General features: G+C 46.2%; 1 protein-coding gene across 1 annotated transcript in view; it reads left to right on the forward strand.

The window, feature by feature from the left end:
* CASZ1 (castor zinc finger 1) overlaps positions 1-19,173 on the forward strand; it is a 257,347-nt gene that overhangs the window by 163,238 nt on the left and 74,936 nt on the right. Inside the window, exon 4 of the mRNA XM_066606565.1 lies at positions 11,217-11,267. The gene's annotated coding sequence lies outside the window, so the exon portion shown is untranslated. The remainder of the gene's footprint in view (positions 1-11,216; positions 11,268-19,173) is intronic.

Here is a 19,173-nt window from a genome sequence, read left to right on the forward strand (position 1 = left end):
CAGCAAATTAGCTAAAGCAAGCCAGCCGCTGCCAAAATGTGATGTGGGATTGCTTCGTTCTTCCAGTAGGTGAGGGAAGACGGAGGACAATTTTTTTCCTTGACTTGTGTTTGGTGGGTCTTGCATTTTAAAGCTGCTTCGTGTGAGGCTACTAGAATAATGATACCGGTTACTGCATTGGATCGGAAATTTAGGTACTGCTCTAAAAATGGGGAAACGGCGGAAAGGCGTGGCTGCCAAGGAATCTTTAACGGGAGGGAGTCTTCATGGTGCACAACCATAGTTGGATTCTCCTTCTAAAACTTTTAGATCTAGCCAGAACCGTCAGCAATCCCTCGTCTACTTTGTGTTGGTGATCCCTCTTAGGATGGGTTGACACAGGGCAAACTGTTTGAACAGTCGCTACATGTAACCCATGCGGTCGCACAGGATGAAAGCCATCAGCTGGTGGTGCACCAGGCTGTGGGCTGGGGGCAATCTTGCCCCTTAGGTTCACCTGGTCCGATGACATTCTCTGTGCAGCAGAGAATCAACCAAGCTGTCTCCTCCCCTTTGATGTTCTGAGGCGCCCCTGCAACACAGTCACTTCTACTGTATTTATGTCATGAGCTTGGTTCTGGTATTGTATCTATGTACTGTATCCGGTCCTGGTGCTGTACTTATGTACTCAGCTTGGTTGTGGCGCTGTATTAATGTACTAAACCTGGTTATGGTATTGTACTCATGTTGTGAACTTGGTTCCGGTATTGTATCAATGTACTGAGTTTGGTTCTGGTGCTGTATATGTGTTTATGAGCTTGGTTCTGGTACAGTATTTATTAACTGAGCTATTCTGGGAGGGAGGGCGGAGGGTACTGCCAACCTTTTGCTTTCTGAACAGGCAGAAAATAGGCAGGGTGCCTATCACTGCAATATATCTGCACAGGGTACCATCTAACCGAAGCCTTCACTCCTTGACGTGACAAGTATATTTAGAAATCTGAACAATGATTAATGATGCGCACCTCATTATGGGTTTACCTTTGTGAATATGCCCTTGTCTGGGACCACAAAACCTGCATCCGGCGCTATAGCGGCTGATCATGCCAGCTATCTTTCTGAAGACCTACATGCCACCGCTAGTGGCCAAAGGATACATAGGCACTTTGTACGCAACGGGCTGATGATCCAACACGGAGAACAGTAGAAGCAAAGTGAAGATGAAATAATAATAGGGGCCGGTGATGAATGGAAGGAGGATCCAGGTTTTATAGATTATATTTGATAGGAGGGAATGGGGTTGTTTAGACGAGCAGCGAAGGCAGAAGACAGTATAAATGAGTGCCATTATTAAATAGATACATACAATCCATCTCCGATACTCGTCGGCTCTACTGCGTCTTTAGTCCTGCGGTCCGAATCAATCACTTGTATCTATGTTATCATTTGTATACACGTGCTCCACACATTATGCGCCGGGCTGCAGCTTTCATCAGACTAACCCTTTCCAGTTGCCAGGGACTTATTACATGCGTTTATGACGTACAGCATTGCGTCAAACCCAGAGTTTATTAGAACAGGAATCAAAGGTTCGTATGAAGCCAGCAGGTCCTAAAGTGGATTTAGGCAGAATTTGAAGAAACTAAAGTGACTCTTCACTCATACCTCACACACAGCGATTCCTTCTTTACATATATGATCAGTCTGACAATGGGGAAAACGCATAAGGAGTGATGGAGCGCGGCTTTTTAGGAACAGTTGAGTACGGTAATACAACCATGCAGGTGCCAACAGGTCCTTCTGCTTTGTTTTTGAGGTAGCAAAAAGAAAAAATACAGTGGTTGTGGCGTAAGTTTCCAAAAAGGAGCACTAAGTCAGAAGTTAAACCTGTCTTCTCTTTTATTGAAAGTAATGCCAGCACAATAAATGTGTTTCGAGGCAACAAGCCTCTTCATCAGTGGTCTTGGAGGTGCGGTTCAGGAGTTCCTGAGTGGGAGAGGTACTGGAGTGACCAGGGCTGGGCTGTAGATGGGGGATCATTATCTACTGGGGAATTTGGAGGTGACATCTGGAAGAGTAAAAGTTGCCTTTTATGAGGTACAAGAAATCTCTGGAATTCTGACATATATTCTTTTTTACCTGCTCCTTTAGAAATGTATCACTAAGGAAGAGCCTTGTTGCCTCGAAACGCATCTATTGTGCTGGTATTACTTTCAATGAAGTAGGTCAGGTTTAATTTATGTGCTCATTTTTAGAGGGTTTTGCTGTAACCCCAGTATATTTTCATTTTGATACCTCAGTTTGTATCATATCCTCCTAGTGTGGCATACTCCTGGGCTGGCAGCACCTTTCATTATACCATCTGGACTCTCTTTCACATACGGAATCCCTACGTATTTGTGAACCTCATCCAAAACCACTTAAAGGGGCGCTCCACCTCCTTTTTTTTTTCTCTTCACATAAACTCTGTTTTGTTTTTTACCTGAGCCCACAAGTATTATTCTGTAAGGGCATATTCTTAGACCACAATTCTAGTTCTGTCTGTTCTGACTAATCCTAGTCTTTTGTCTTCTCCTCCACTACGTCAACCGCTCCCCATCGGGGACAATGGATTCGAGATGCCAGCACCTTTGCCAATTAATTTGCCAACATTATTCCTTTAACCTACGGCTATCCCACCATTCCACGTGAACTAAAGGAGTCGCTCCACTGTCTTTTTTTTACATTTTTATCCACAATGACACAAGTCGCCCAAAACTCCCGGTAAAGTTGAGGCAACTTCACGGCTTCCTCGTGGTAAAGTTGTGAGCGACCTTCTACAAATCACAGAACAAAACCCAACATGGTAGGAACTTCTGTAACGCATTCCCATCACATTGACTGCATATAGCGAATGCGACAAAGTTTTTGTAAGTACACCTAATTTTTTTTTTAGTGTGCCAAGACTTTATGACATGACTGTTCCTCATCACCTCGTGTCCCAGAATCCTCTCTACTTCTGAAAGCCTGTGAGGACATCTGGATAAACGAGAAGAGACTTGTGCGGAGAAGACCCGGTAGCCGTCACACTCCCTCACATATTCACAAGGCTTTGTGCCTTCTGCCTCCAAGCAACTCTGGTTGTCGTGTACATTCTGAAGTCAGATGTCCCAGGAGCGTTGTCTATACATCAAGCGGTCAATATGGCTTCAAAATAGCGCTAACTCCTGAGAGGCATCTTCATGTCTCCTCACCACTACTGTGCTGTCTCTCACAGAAGATCAAATGGATATAGACCGTTTACTGTCGTTTAAAATAAATGATCAAGATGGCAAATACGTTTTATAATCGGAACCTCCTGCATCCCATCTAATAAGCATTTCATGCCAAACGCCTTTCATCCCAGTCTGACTTTTGTCTAAAGTTGTCTTCGGCGTGCGTTGAAGTTTCTATGCGTTATGGCCGCAGTCAGCAGCCTGAGCTTCGCCGCCGCGCTGAATATGTTTTGCTGTCTCTTTAATACTTTTTCGTGGCATTGGAGGGGTTAGGAGACAGGCAGAACATTTGCTGCCTCCCCAGCATCCTCTCGGAGAACTTCACTCCCCAATTGTTATGTGCGATCGGATCTGAAAGTTGCTCTCTAAGCTTCTTGTCACATTTTGACTTAATGAAGTGCAACTGAAGAGGGAATTTGGGTTCATCACGGCAGTCGCACTGCGCTCCCTTGTTGTCAGAAAAGAGGGGCGGTTTGGGACCGCAACGCAGCGCTGCAAGTCGTTATCATTCCGGTCAGTCTGTTTAACACAAAATTAAACAAAGAACTAATTAGTGCCTCATGAATTAATAAATGCACAGTTGCTTGGCTAGAAAAAAAAATAAAAAGAAGGGGTAGCAGGGAAGAAAGGCTGAGAGTTAGTGCCTCTGTGTCTTTGACAGGGGACGCTTTATAATGGTGACATGAATCAAGTCTGCAGACATTCTAGCGTGCGGTTTTTTCAGTTCAGGCCTACACAAGCCATACCGGTTTTGTGTGCGGTGTGGACATTGACAAGAAGTAGGATTTATTTATTTTTTTTATAGGTGAAGATGCCGGTTATGACTACTTTGATATGTCTTTTTTTTTTTTCTTCCATGCCTTAGTAACTGCAGTGCGGGGTCTGTATGCCGCTATTACGGTGATTGCCGTCACTTTAAGGGCTCATTCACATCTGCGTTCATGTTCCGCTACTCACGGAAGATGAATGAATAGTAACGTTTCGGTTTCAGAGATTCCATTAAAAAAACGGGAAACTTGCTGTCCGTTTCTTCCGTTCATCATCCATTTATATTGGATCCGTCACACGGTCTCCCCTTATGAGCATGCCCAAGGGTACGTTTACATGAAACAGCCGGCAAGCGCGACAGTCGTCCCAAAAATGATCACTCATGTGCCTATACTTACTGAATGGAGGCAAAGTGTGGCAGAGATCTCTTCCAGCCACCTCCATTCAGAGTAAACAGGCAGTCGTTCGTAGATGAACAACTGCCTGTTCACACCGGCCGACTGTCATTTGATTTATATGTCTTCATAGACTGAATGACAAAGCATAAGTGAATGAATCCTTGTTCGTTATTTAATTGTTGGCTGTGTTTACGCCGAACGATTATCGTTCCGTTTTGCGCGATCCAGCGATTTGCCTGAACGATAATCGTTCCGTGTAAAAGGGCCCTCACACAAGTGGTAAGTCTATAGCAGTGGTCTCCAACCTGTGACTCTCCCATTAGTGATGGTTGACAGTCCTTCAATTCCCCACAGATCTTACAAGTTCTAGTTTCTGGCAGGACATGATAGGAACTGTAGATTATTTCGGTTATGCACAGGCTACCTACCTTTGAGCTACTGCGAAAATCGCTTTTTATGCCATTAAAGGGGGCCTGTCAAGTTGAAAATGCAGTCCATTCTGCAGGCAGGATGTTATAGAGCAGGAGGAAATGAGCTGACTGATATATAGTTTTATGGGGAAACATTCAGTAGAACTCGTGTTTTAGTCATTTGTATCTCTGCTCATTCTGAGAGTAGGAGTCCAGTGGGCGGTGCTATCAGTGACTGAAAGCTGTGTAGGACTGTGCATATATAAATACCTACCAATCACTGATGGCACCGCCCACTGGACTCCTAAGCTCAGAATGTGCAGAGATATAAATGACTAAATCACAAGTTCTATTGAATCTTTTCCCACAAAACTATATATCAATCAGCTCGGCTCCTCCAGCTCTATAGCATCCTGCCTGCAGAATAGACTACTTTTTCAATGTGACAGTAAATACAGTTACACTAGTTAGTAAAATATGAAGGGATCTCTACTACAGTCTAAAACATTTTACTTTGCACTCCGGATGGTACCGAATGAATACAGAATAACGTATTGCGAAGTGCAAGTCCTTAGAGCTGCCCATGAAATTGACAGAAGTGTTAGTTTTCTCCGAATTGGCTCCCTCTAGAAGGGTCTGTGTAATGTATGTTGAGATGTACTGTGTAGTTGTGTGCTGTGACAGGCGGTGATGGAGTGTATGTGTGTAGTGTCACTGGTAACGCTATGTGCTGATGGAGTGTGTATTGTCAGGGAATGCAGATCTCACTCATTGCCGTTCTGCAAGGAGAGGGCTGTGAGGAGCGGCGGGGGGAGGAGGAGGGAGTCCATCCTTAAGAGGACATGTCAAGTGCAATTAGTGTTATCTGTCTAAATATGTACTGGGAACACAGCATACAAGAACAGGTTTCTATAGCTTTAATGGAGACATATGCAAGGTCATATTGCCTCATAAAATCCCCCAATCTGATTTTAGGATTACGCATTCTCAGTAAATTGGCGTTATTCTACTTGCATCACTGATAAGCCACAGCTGAAAGACACACGAGGGGAAACAAAAATCTGACAAAACAAATGTGCACCTCTGAAGGGAAGAGAAAATAACCATGTGCTAAAAGGTTTCTAAAATCCGGTGAGCGGCAGTCGTGTGTGTCCTGAACCAACGCCTCCTCCTGGTCTGGACATTGGGTGTATTACCAGACACCAGCGGGAAGGGAAGTTCTCCAGTCCACAAGTCTCCCTTCTTTGCGAGCTGCCTGCCTCTCCCCTACATTTCTGCACCTTTCTCTGAGATGCTTCGGCTTTCCAGCTGCTTACTGACACTGGTCGCTCCAAAACCGCATCTCTATGCAATTGCTGTCCGTCAACTCTACACTTTTCTATTCTCCCAAGATGCCAAAAAGGAACAGAAGCCGAGCAAACAGAGACTAAAGTGGACAAACCTGTGGTTCCGTCGAAATGTAGTTTTAGGTGATTCCGAAGGAAAACAGGGACATAGTGAAAAATGCTAAGTGAAAACAGTCTACATGAATTAGGGTGGTTTCACATCGGCGGTGGGGGTTACACTTTCTTGCTTTGTTCGGGGAGCAGGAAAGAGGAATGCCCTGGGAGATGGCTCAGGCTTATGAAGGAACCGAATAGCACCAAACGGACCTCATTGACTATAATGGGATCCATTCGCTTTCCGCTCAACTGCCCGGCTTTTAGCCAAAAATAAAAAGCAGTAGTTTGTTCTAGATCTGCGACGGCACCTCCGGCCGGAAGTTCTAGCGCAAGAGTGAACCCCGCCTAACTATGTGCGTTTACGAGAAACTGATATTAGATTCAACATCTTTAAATCCCTATGAAGAAGGATGCAAATCGCCATAAAACCAGATCTGGTGGTTTTGTAGTTTTGAAATAGTTTTGTTTTTTCCCTTTTTTTGCTCTTTTTAGCTAACATTTTTTTGAAATGTGTCTAAAAAAAATGCACCTGAAAGACCACATATAGTTTTGCCATGGTTTTTCCATGTGGTTGTAGTAAACAATACAGCCAGGTCAAAAATTGCATCAAGTTGCTTGTTTTTTTTTACCACACCTCATGCATACTGTCTAGAATTACAGGAATTGTCCAAATATATATAATATATTGGCAGGGCATGCTTTAAAATAGCAAAAGAATAGATACTACTTTACTACTTACCTCTCTCCTCCCCTGTGGAAGTAATGGAACGGCTTTGTGAATCTTCCTCAGTCAGCACTGCGAAGAAGTCAGGTGACAGCTGTGGCCAATCAGAGGCCGCAGCATCGCCTCCCGTTCTCCTGGCATCAGTGCTCACATCCTGGGCGCCATGATTCAAGGAGGATGGGATGTTGCGGCCTTTGATTGGCAGCAGTGGTCACCTGACTTCCAGCCAGCACTAAAAGCGGGAGATTCACTGAGCTGCTTCACGGCTTCAAGGGGTGCGTAGAGAGGGAAGTAGTATCTATTCTTTTATTATTTTAGAGAATACCCTGCCATTTAAAAAATAGACTCCGACAACCCCTTAAAATTTTATTACCTATCCATAAGACAAGTGATAACAGTCTGATCGGTAGGGGTCTCACCGCTGAGACCCCCACCAATCCTAAGAACAAGGGTCTCTCTTCCTCCATCCTCCTCACTGTGGGCTTACTGTAACCCCCGTGATGAGAAGGAGATTGAATGGAGCATTGGGTGTGCATGCACGATGCCTCTCCATTCATTTCAGTGGGACTGCTGGAGAAGTACAAGCTTGGCTATTTACATCAGCCGTACTGAAATGAATGGAGCAGCGCATTCACGGCCATCATTGCATTCAGTGAGACATTGGGGTGCGGGTGGGAGAAGTATCCCTGCAGTAAAGAGAAGATGGGAACACGGTTCTCTGGATCGGTGGGGTTCTCGCAAGTAAGACCCCAACTGATCAGACTTGATCATCTATCCTATGAGTAGGTGATAAAAGTTAATTGTCGTACAGCCCCTCTAAAGTAACCCCCTGGTGCTGCGGACAAAATCTGCCCAGAGGGGAGGGAGTTATATTATCCTGTGCCATCTTTTCTCCCAGTTCATCAGTCAATCCTCTGATTCCTGTGGCCCCTCTGTGGTGTTCCAAGATGACCACAACGTTCCTTTCACTTCTTGAGACACACTCTGTGGCAATAGTCAGACACTGCATGCTGCTTTCTGATTGGCCAGTGCTGCTCCTGTGAGCACTGATGGCCAATCAGGGCAGCATGCAATGTCAGTGTGCATCAGGTAGTCTGAGAATCGCTGTGGTCATCTTGGACGAATGAAGTGCGACCCTAGGAACAAGTGGATCGGCGGCTGAACCCGGAGAAAGGACAGCACCAGGCATCACAATTCCCCCCTCCGGTCCATGGACAAATTTCATCCCAGGACTGGAGAGTTGCTTTAAGTTCAATCATATGTTCAGTGTACTGTCCGCCATTACTAAGCTGCCTCATACAGTATTACTCTCTGATTATCCTCATTAGTCCTCAATATAGAAATCTATGTACAGAAAATAGGAGCAACTAAACCCATATTGGGATAATGATGGACCTAGAATTATACACAAGCATTCCACACATAATGATGCTTTCCATGATATCATTGAGGATCATATTCCAGCGGGTACAAGCCCTGATTACAGTCCGTCTACCATAGACTATCTACAAGGTGTACACAAATCTCACTATTCAGCCCCAGAACTCTGAGCCAATCACCACCACAACATATAAATCTGATGGCTGAGGGATTTCTAATCCAGGGATTACTCCACTGGTACAACTATTACTTTTGTCTTTGTAGTAATGGCGGGGTCCTGACTTGCGGCGGCGATTTCACTGTATTGGTCCTTTGGGAGATAAGCAGAGACAGATTTCACTCTTAAGTCCCAAGACATAAACTGATAGAATTGTTAGAAACCAGAATAGCGCCCAAACTTCTCCATCCTATGGGTCAAGCCACAAGGTTGGGACAACTATTGTCCGTATAGTCGCTTGATGGAGTGACTGTAAATGACCGCTGTTCCGTATAAACATGGCGACCAGCAAACATTTGTTTATTAGTCATAGAATCATAAAATCATAGAATCCTAGAATGGTTGGAAGGGACCTCTCAGTGAGGGTCTGAATTGCGCACAGGTATATGTGATGAAACCCGCTTCAAAACCTGCACCAAATAGTGCGGATTTGGAGGCCGGCTTCCCACGGCTGATCTGCCCGCTGCGGACATTCCGCTGGTAATCAGCCCGGTGCGGACCCAGCCTAGGTCATCTGGGTTTATAGGTCTGTGACATTAAAATGTGTGGAAATGATATATCAGGCACTTGGTGTACAAATATGGTATTGCCATCCTTGAAGAATGGCGCGGTACCCTAATTGCATAGCACGGACTCTGCCATTGACTTTGAACAGCGGCTGTTCTACACAAATAGCGTAGCCACGCCGAGTCATGACTCATTAATGCAGTAATCGGCTTCCGTGAGATGTGTTAGCGGTGTTATATCGGCACTGGGAAAGTCTGGAGAAAAAATGGCGTGCAGAATTTTACTTTTTTTTTCATTGATATCACTTCAATAAAGTAAAAAAAAAAAAAAATAGCTATTCTAAAAAGATACCGCCTGGATGTACGGCATTCCACGGTGCACACGCTAAAGTCATGTCACTAACTATATGGCTGTGACTAGTGGCTCGTGCCCCTTGCCGTGTCTGGGACAGTAGGAGGTTGTGTAATCCTTCGCCCTCACCCCTGAGGGGCAGTCTACGGACTGAGACGTGCTCTTCCAGCTCTAAATAAGTGAAAACAAAGAGGAGTAAGGGCGGCAGAAAGAGAATTTTTAATCCTCTTCCTTCTGTTCCTGCGTGGCAGCAGGGGACGGGGTGACTTTGAACACTCAGGCAGATTTCTCGTCCTTAGATCCGCTCCGTTAAAAAAGAATGATACTTGTGGATCACATAGTTCAAGGGATCCGTTCTGAAAGGATAAGGGTTCGGATTAGCTAATGATTCACAATTTACACCAAACTTGATGCTATAAATTTAGTAGCGCCCCCCCCCCCCCTCCTTTCTCCTTCCTTTCCTCTGAGCTAAAAGTTTTCCTCTGTCAGATCTCTGGAACATATGGCGGTAAATAATTCAATGGCCTCTTCCTGAGTGTAAAAAGTGCTGGGGATGAATAGAAAGAGGCTTTATCAACTGTGCCGGTGACATCACGACTCAATGAGGTCAGAGATGTTCCTCCAGGGGACCTAGAGGACGCAGCGCCAATCCGGATTTTGTTAATTAGTGCGGATTTTATTGCATCTTTCACGGCGGAATTTCTTGTGTTTTTAATCCGCAGACTTGAATTACGTCTTCTACATCTTAGAGATCCACGACAACAATTGCGCAAGGCGTCCTTTTCCACAGCGGAATGTAATCTTGCGGTTTTTAAGTAAAGATGCGCGGATTTTAACAAGTGCGGGATTCAAGCCCCATAGGGATAACATTGGGACGCAGAAGTGTGTACTTCCGTCCAGTATTGAAGGTCCCCGGGACACAATGCATCGCACGAAATGAAATCAATTCTGAATATTAAGAAATGTGTCCAGTTAATCCGCCACTTTAAGTGCCTGGCCTGTTATGTATGCGATCATACATGGCCGGCGCACACATGTTGATTCCCAGCTGCTTGGCCCCGGGATCCCCGTGTGGATCTGTCTCGCACATGCTTCCTCCGTACAGCCATACTCCTACACACTGAATCAAGTCCTGATGTCCCGCATGATAGCAAGCAGCACTTGTTCTTCCTCTCCTCTGTATACATCTGCCATACGCTCTGGCACCTGTGCCCCTCCTGTAATAATCACTTGACACCTGTTACATTCGGAGTCTTGCGTACAGCTGCTGAATAGACAGAATATAGACGCCGCTGCTCTCCACGTGCCGCTGTATATACGGGGGGATTCAGAAAGGATGGTGCAGGAGTAAAGCGGATTGCTTCAGACCTATAACGGCAGAATGACCTGAAAAGATAGAAGAACTCTTCCAGATTTTGTTGCACCTCACAGATGTTCCATATTGGTGACCCCAGATGACCTAAAATAACGCATCTACGCCGCAGTGCAACCGATAACAGAAGATATGCCGGGATGTGTCTGGGCAGAACTGGACTACCAGCGTGGCATCTGTTGTGCCACCAACGGCGCCCATATAAACCTCTGTAAGGTGCATTACAAACTGGAAGAGTCTTCTATCATTTCATGTCATTCCGGCTGTTGGATGTCAAGTCATGTATGAAGAAATCCGCTTTACTCTTGCGCCATTCTTTTTGAGTCACCCTGACTACAACTTACAAACCTCTGTTGGTCATTGCCAATATGTGCGGATAAAGCATTTCTTTCTTTTCTCGTTTATTTCACATAGGATGAAGTGAAGGCTGCAGCAGAGAATAGGTTTGGGGCGTCTCTATACAAGGTAAGACCCGCCGCTCTTGGTCCTGCATAATTGCTCCATCGTAACCACTTACTGCCTCGTGGTTAAACACAGGAATGACAACTTGGGACTGGCAGGACCGGACCCAGGTTGCCCCCTGGACAGGGTAGTGATTTGGGGAACCCTCCTCACATTCGAGCACCGCTTACCGGTTTTGGAAGTCAGTAATTCCAGTAATGATTTGTTCCCTGTATGCAGTCACAGTGCGACAAGTGTTGTGACCACCGCAGCTTGTTGTCCTGTCAGGGACCGTTCACACGGGGCGGAATTAGTCCACATGGACACTCCTGTATCATGTTATCCCCGTGGGGCTTCAATTCCACACCTGTTAAAATCCGTGCGTTTTACTTCAAAACCGTAAGATTAGATTCTGCAGCGGAAAAGCTTCTGCTATAGAACTAAGGACGTCCTGCGGAATCGTTGTCGCAGATTTCATTCATGCAGGAGATGTTATTCCACAACTAAGGACATCAAACACAACAAAGTGTCAGCTCTACGTACAAAATGGGCTGTATTTCCTTTATAGACAGGACATGACATAGCACAGAAGACGCTTCTCTACCGACAACCAGTCTTGATCATGTGTGACAGCTTGTCGGTAGAAACGCATCTTCTGTGTCATGTCATGTCCTGTCTATAAAGGAAATAAAGCCTATTTTGTACGTAGAGCTGACACTTTATCGTGTTTGATGTCTACAATTGCCGTTCAGGACTTAGGCCTCATGCCCACGGCTGGGTCGGATTCCGAATGCAAAATCTTGCAGCGGATTGGACCCAGAGCCCCCCAAAGACCCTATACTCACCTCTCTGATCCGTTGCGAGAGTCTCGGCGGGCGCGCATGCGCAGTGCATCACATGACGCATTGGTGCTGTGTTCGCAGCGGAAATATCGCGGGATGGATGGCTTCCATTGACTACAATTTTACGTGCAAATAAGAGCATGCTGCGATTCTCCCCTGCAAGCGGAAAATCGCATTTGACTTCCACTCGTGGGCAGGGGAGAATCCTTTAACGTGGCATGTCTATGGACGGTGGGTGTCTGACTGCAAATTCCGCAGTGATAATCCGTCCGTGGGCATTGGGCCTTACGGCTGTGTCTAATGCCCTAGATGCAGGCATGACTCTGGATTTTCCCGTTATAGAGGAGGCGGGCTGACCACTTCTTTTCTCTTTACATTGTATTCCACAATTAAAGTCTGCGTGAAAAAAATGCAAGATGTTCCACAGAACGCGATAAAACACGACAAAATCCGCACTAAGGGCTCATTCACACAAACGCATTTGTACACGCAAAATTTGCGCATGCAATACGCAGAGAATAAAACCTATTGATTTTAAAGGGTTCATTCACATTTTGCTTTTTTGCGCACACATTTCTCTCTTTTTTTTGTACACATTTGCACACCAAAGGGCCCCATAGTAGTCTATGGGAGTGCGTAAATACACAAGGGAATACCCGAAATACAGCGCAAAGCCACAGGAAAAAAAGCACATCTGACCTCATTAGGCTAAACAGCCTCCTAAATCAAGGCGAGGATTTGTTGCGCACGCATATGAACACCCACTTGTCAATTTCTTCATGCATTACACGGAGTTCTAAGAAAAGACCCTCCAGAATTCTTATAAGGAAAGCAATTATTAAAGCGACCCTCCGAGCCCGGAGAAACGAAGAGGGCCAAACTGCTTCTTTGCCCAGCTGATGCACATACACATCGGTAGTCTAAGACACCACATGCTGATCTCATTGGCCAGGACTGCTCATGTGGGCAGCACTGACCAATCAAAGCAGCTGAGGTGTCTTAGACTGATGATGCATACTAATGACACCAGAGAAGCGGTGCGGCCATCTTTGTTTCTCCAGGACCGGAGGGTCCCTTTAACTAAAACAAACATGTCAGAAATAATGGCAGGTCGTCTTTTACCATTGCAAATGCATTTTGTCCAAATCCGTGTATTCTGAGTTCATTATATGATGTGGTTGTAAACTGTGTCATCCGTAGCAATATATTAAAGCAACCCTCTGGTTTCAGGGCAAGATTCTGCCCCGGGATAGAAGGGGGTATATTGCCTGCACTTGTTCTTATCAGCTGCCCCTTCAATCCCCCAGCTCCAAACCCCATCTTCAGCTGTCCACACTGTGCACTGTGGTCTGATTGGCCGGAGATGATCACTAGTGGGGAGTGATTATTGAAATAATTGGGTCAGGAGTGACTGACCTGATTTTAAAAAATAATTTTGAATCTGGAATCCCAGTTCCGACTCCCATTAAAATCAATTGGAGTCAAAATCGGGTTTACTAATTTGGCCACTGAAGGCAGCGGTGGCGGTCCAGGGGTTGGCACTGCTGCCTTGCAGTAGTGGGGTGCCCAGTTCAAATCCCCATCAAGGTCAGATTCAAACCCAGAACCCCAGCACTGCAGGGCAGCAGCACCACCAACACATCTGTCCGATCGGCTCAAAGCACAGGGACAATATTTTAGCGATTTTTGCTAAAAATCAGATTGGGATGATCCAGTCCAATTTAGCAAAAATTAGCCTGATTTTGTCGCCAGGCCGAACCTGACAAGCAACACTACTGATCACCTGAGCAGCTCTGACCAGTCAGAGAACAGATATACAGGAGAGCATTGCTAGTCGAACTGTGAGGGATTAGGTAGTCTAAAGACTTCATCAGCCATCTTGGATGGCCGAAAATGGGAACTGGAATCGGTGGAGTGGGGGAATGGCAGAGGAGAACAACTGCAGGCAATATACACCCCCTCTGGTCCTAAGACAGATCTTTCTCCGAAAACCGTAGGGTCGCTTTAGGTTTTGCTTAAAGGGGTTGTATCATGTTTGAACGTTATCCACGGTATAGAGGATAACTTTCCAATTGGTGGGGCTCTGTTCATTGGGACCCTCACCAATCCTGAAAATGGAACTCCATCATGTCCTGAAATGAGGGTAGCTGTGATCATACATGTCCACTGCTGCATTCATTGCTGGACACAACTGAGCACTTGAACTCCTCTATCCCCACCGGGCCCATTGAAATGAATAGAGCAGCAGTCCATATGTGTAACCACCACTGCCATCACTTCAGGATGAATCGGAGCCCCTTTCTCAGGATCAGTGGGATCCCAACAGTCAGATCCCTATTGATCTGAAAGTGTCCGCTATCCTATAAACAGGGGCTAACTTTTAAACATTGCACAACCCCTTTAAGCAGAATTTATGATAATTGGAAAATAGGATATCAGTAGACCTGTTTAGTAGGTGCAGTGCCAGCCTCCAAGTGTGAGATGGGTAAACACTCTACTACCCTCAGTTTCCTTAGGTCTGGTTACTGTCCTGGGTTACGGATGGACCAGCGGTGGATGTGATGTAACACACTTAGGGCTTGCAGGCCATTGCAAGCCATCCATCATCCTCCCTGCACAGGAGGAGCATCCAGATCTCCCAGCTTGTCTGCCGCCCTTGCATCGGTCGGGCTTGCTTTGTGTCTTCACATTTTAATGCCAAACTGTCACCCGTTCCCCAACAACTGCTTTTATACATCAAACTGCTTCCATATAAATGGAGTTCATGTAGTCCGCATGGAGAGGAGTGCGGCAGGCTGTACTTGGAAGAAGCGCGATGACACGCCAGCATGCTATAGAAAAGCAGTTCGTGGAAAACTCCACGTGGTTTGTGCAAACATTAGCCTGACACTTCATGCATTAAATACACAGGAGCTGCAAACTATAAACGGGCACAACGAGAGACTGAAGAAAACAAGCTAAGGCTTCTTGCAAATGTGTGTTTAATACACGTATATATATGTCTATGTATACAGTATATGTGTATGATATATATTCTAAAATCTATACGTCCATCCCCTCCCACTTATTAAACCCCTCCAGGATTCACCCCTCCTGCTTGTTTAGCTTTCGGCTTCTATTCTGACTTCAAAGCCCTCCCCAATCATTGTCTGCAGCTCCAGGCAGCGGCCTTGAAATAGGAACACAGGGAGAGCGCACTGCAGGTCACATTAGGGCATCGCGCCTGCCAATGTGAATAGCTGCGCCCAGATTCTTACTATTCATTGCCCAGGATCCTAGTTACTTGCCTCTGCCCCGCTAGCCGTCGCAGGGTTCCTCCGCTGACTCTGCCATAGGACTGAAGTTCTCCGCCACTTTTCCTGCTAACTTACCAATTGGTGTATTCTCTGCCAACTCCAGCCAGCTTTCTACCGGTGACCGATATAACTCAATGAGACCACATACATTAGACCAGGGGTGCACAACCTGCAGCCCGGAAGCCACATGTGGCGCGACGCCATTTGGATACGGAAATGCTTGTTTGCTTGCAGCTGTTCACATGTAGTTTCCATGTTCGTCCGATAGAAGAGACATGGCACACAGCTCGAGAGCAGTAATGGCGCACGATGCAGACCTCTCTGAGTGCCCCATATACAATGCGAATAGGGTCTTTTGACCCCTGTTGGCACCCCAGAAAGGAGTAGGTGAGGAGTTGGGAAGTGCTAGGTGTAATCTACAGTGAAGAGTGCCACGGGTATGCATGGTGGTCTCCGCTCTGATTGCAGGTCAAGGGAGCCTCAACTGGTGGAACCAGAACCTATCAAATATCTATGGCACATACTATTGATACACCATAAGTTTCTCAGATGGCAATACCCCATAGTTTTATTGCGTGTCTTGGGCGTGGCTCAATATAACACTGTGGCCCTCGGACTGGAAAAGGTTGTACACCCCTGCATTAGACTAAAGTCAGCCAAACAACCCCCCCCCCCCCAAGTCTGCAGGACCTGCTGACCAATGTAATGGTCTGCTGGATGTTACATGTTCAGCTGACCTTCATTGGGTAGATGTTGGGGGTTCGGGCACGTTGAACTTCAACATGTCCGATCCTTTTGTTCTCTAGGGAGATAAGCCACCATTAGGGGACTCTGGCAGTGTCTTAGGGCACTTGTACACAGGCCAATAGTCGTTCAGATTCCTGCGACCCAGAAAGAATCTGAAGAATTAGCATTAGCCCTTTTTAATGGGAAAAATCCACGTACGGAATTCCCACGGCAGATCCAGCCCAGAATCCACACCGAGAACGGACATGGCGGGGTATGTTCACACGGCGGAATCCACCATGGAATTTTCCGCATAAATTCCACCTTCAAAACTATGTCAAAATCCGCAGATTGCAGCCATGGTTTTTGTCGCGGATTTAGCCCTGTCAACGGGCAGAATCTGCAGGTAAGATCCCGACGCAGAATATCGCATTTACATGCCAAGAACAGACACATCACTACTTGATGCGGAAATGCGATTTTCCATTTCTGATTTTGACACAATTTTTAGAGGTTGTATTCTGCGGCGAATTCTGCAGCGAATTCTGCCGTGTGAACGTTCTCGAACTTCTATATTTTTACACGCGGGGATTTCAAAACCCGCATTTGGAAAAAAATCCACGCGTGTAAACTACAGATCAGATTCCCATTGAAAGCCATGGGTCGCGGTTTTGCCATGTAATCGTGTCAATTTTGCGGCAAAAGTCTCTCGCGTGAACATAACGCTACAGTCTGCTATCTGGGGATGGAGTTTTCTCAATGGGGAGGAAGACTGACATCTTGACTAGTGGCCATAATGACTGCTTATGTTGTTTTTAGTCAATTTATGGTTAGTCCAGGCACAGGCAACAGAGGACTATAGTAATCAGCCTCGCTAAAGGTGCTCTCACACCTGCAATGGGGAATCTGCTTTCCTGCTCTATTTGGGAATCCCCGCAGTCAAACGGTTCCGTCTCTGGACAGAACCAAACCCACCGGACGAACCCCATTGACTATGATGGGATCCGTCTACTTTCCGCTCAGCTGCCCGGCTTTTGGACTGAAGAAGAAGCGCTGCATGTAACAATCTTCGAGCCGGGTAGACTTGTTGGAAAGCAGTAATACATGGTACCCAGCAGCAATACTCGTGCTATACTTGTATTCTGTTACTCTTTAGTACACATTTCTGGTAAGACTTTGATTCTGGCTACTTGATGTAATCAGAAAATGGTGCGGTGATAAGTATATTTGTCCAGGACTCTCGTGTGCAGCGGAGAACGTACTTGTGTAGTTATTAGGGGAATTAGTATGGAAATTCCACTGATTTATACATACATAGCTGCGTCTCTTTGCTCTTCAGCGATGTCCTGTGGAGAAGAGGTTGGAAAACACAGAATTAAAGATTATTAGATAACGGAGACTCAAAATAATATAGAAAATTCGTGATAATTGCCGCTGCTTATCTCCCTTCAGCGCCATTCAGACAATAATGGCCCCCCCTGCTAGGCTGAAATCCTTCTGGGTTGGCCTTTATTGTAGGTTACAAGCCCAGTTAAAGACGAGACACAAGTCACATTTTATCAGTTCACAATGGGGCTAATTAAGTCCACTTAGAGTGACGTGGTGGCTGTGGAAAGAGTTAGGGCCCTATTCACACGGGCCATACGTCTTTACGCCAGCCACATCGCGCCCCAAAAAAACGTGACTAAAATTGGTGTTTTCTCACCTATTCATACGGCCGGCTGGGGTGTATTCATGAAAAAATGCGCCGCAGCACGGAAATCCCTTGGTCGGCATAAATCCTCGGAATTCTTTCTAATGCCTAAATAGGGGCACCTGTCTTGTGGGACGCTGCTAAACTCCCTCCCCCTCTTCTTCGGCAGCTCCTATGGGAGCCGCCAGTGTATAGTGGCCAAAAAAATAGGGCAAGCCCTATCTTTTCCGTTTGCGTATAAAGTCAGCCTCCATATTCGGTCGTGTAAGCCCCATTATTGTTGGCTAAACCCAACCATCTGAGCGAATACATTGGAAACCAATGCCTCAGATGGTCCTACATCTCAGGTATACCTCAGTAGGATCTCCCAGGATACACCTGTGACTCATCGCACTGTATAGGCCAGAGACCTAAGGGCCCTTTTATATGGGATAACGGTTGGGCGCAGAAGTGCCCAACAGCCGTCCCAGCCATAATGGCTGCTGAGCCTTCCCACAGGAGCGATCAATTCCCATTGGCTGGAGGCGGAGCGGTCAGGGATTGTTCCGGGGCGTCCACCTCCATTCACAGTAAACAGGCAGCCGATCGTAGAGCAAGTGTGAGAGGCCGATGTTCTGCATTAACACCGCCACCAACCGGGTGACAGCGAGAATTAGTTCACGAATTGCCTTGTTTCAGAGTCGCTGGTTGATTAGTTCTCTTTGGGTGTAAACAGGTAATCGTTGTCTTTCAACAACTAGCCAACAACTATGCAGGGAGGTAAGCGCTTGTTTGGAGTTCACTTACCACCAAAAACATATAAACACATGATTCTCCCTGCTGCTCTTCGAAGGAACAGAAGACCGTTCACATATTTATGGGCTCGGCAACCAATGAGCGTGCGTTGGGGAAGGGTCGAAATTCCAAATACACGCCTGCTGAAGAAGCTGGCGCTCCCGGACTAGTCGGCAAACAATATGTTGCCGTGTAAAGTCTCCTAATCATTGGTTTAGCGACCGCAAAATTGTACAGGTCAACCTCAGTTGCTCCGTGTAAAAGTCCGCAAACATCCGCCGTTTGTACGCTTTAGAGACTTTTTCAAGTGACTTCAGACGATAGTTGTTCTACGTACAGCCACCTTTAGTGATGACCCGGAGGCGTCAGACACAACAGCACAAGATCCGTGAGACCTGATCCACTTGTCTGTCATGTGTTAAAGGGCCGGAGCGCCTGCACTTGCTGCAAGGAGCCTTCTATTCAGAGCATTACGGTAGAGGAGGAGGAACAATAAGTTGCCTTAATGAGACAGCGTCATGCTGTGTGTGTGTCTTTGAATAAACAGAGCCTGCTAGACGCTGTGCGCAGTGTTTGGCCTGGTAATATATGGTGACCCA

The sequence above is a fragment of the Eleutherodactylus coqui genome, chromosome 6 (assembly GCF_035609145.1).
Source record: "Eleutherodactylus coqui strain aEleCoq1 chromosome 6, aEleCoq1.hap1, whole genome shotgun sequence".
NCBI lineage: Eukaryota > Metazoa > Chordata > Amphibia > Anura > Eleutherodactylidae > Eleutherodactylus > Eleutherodactylus coqui.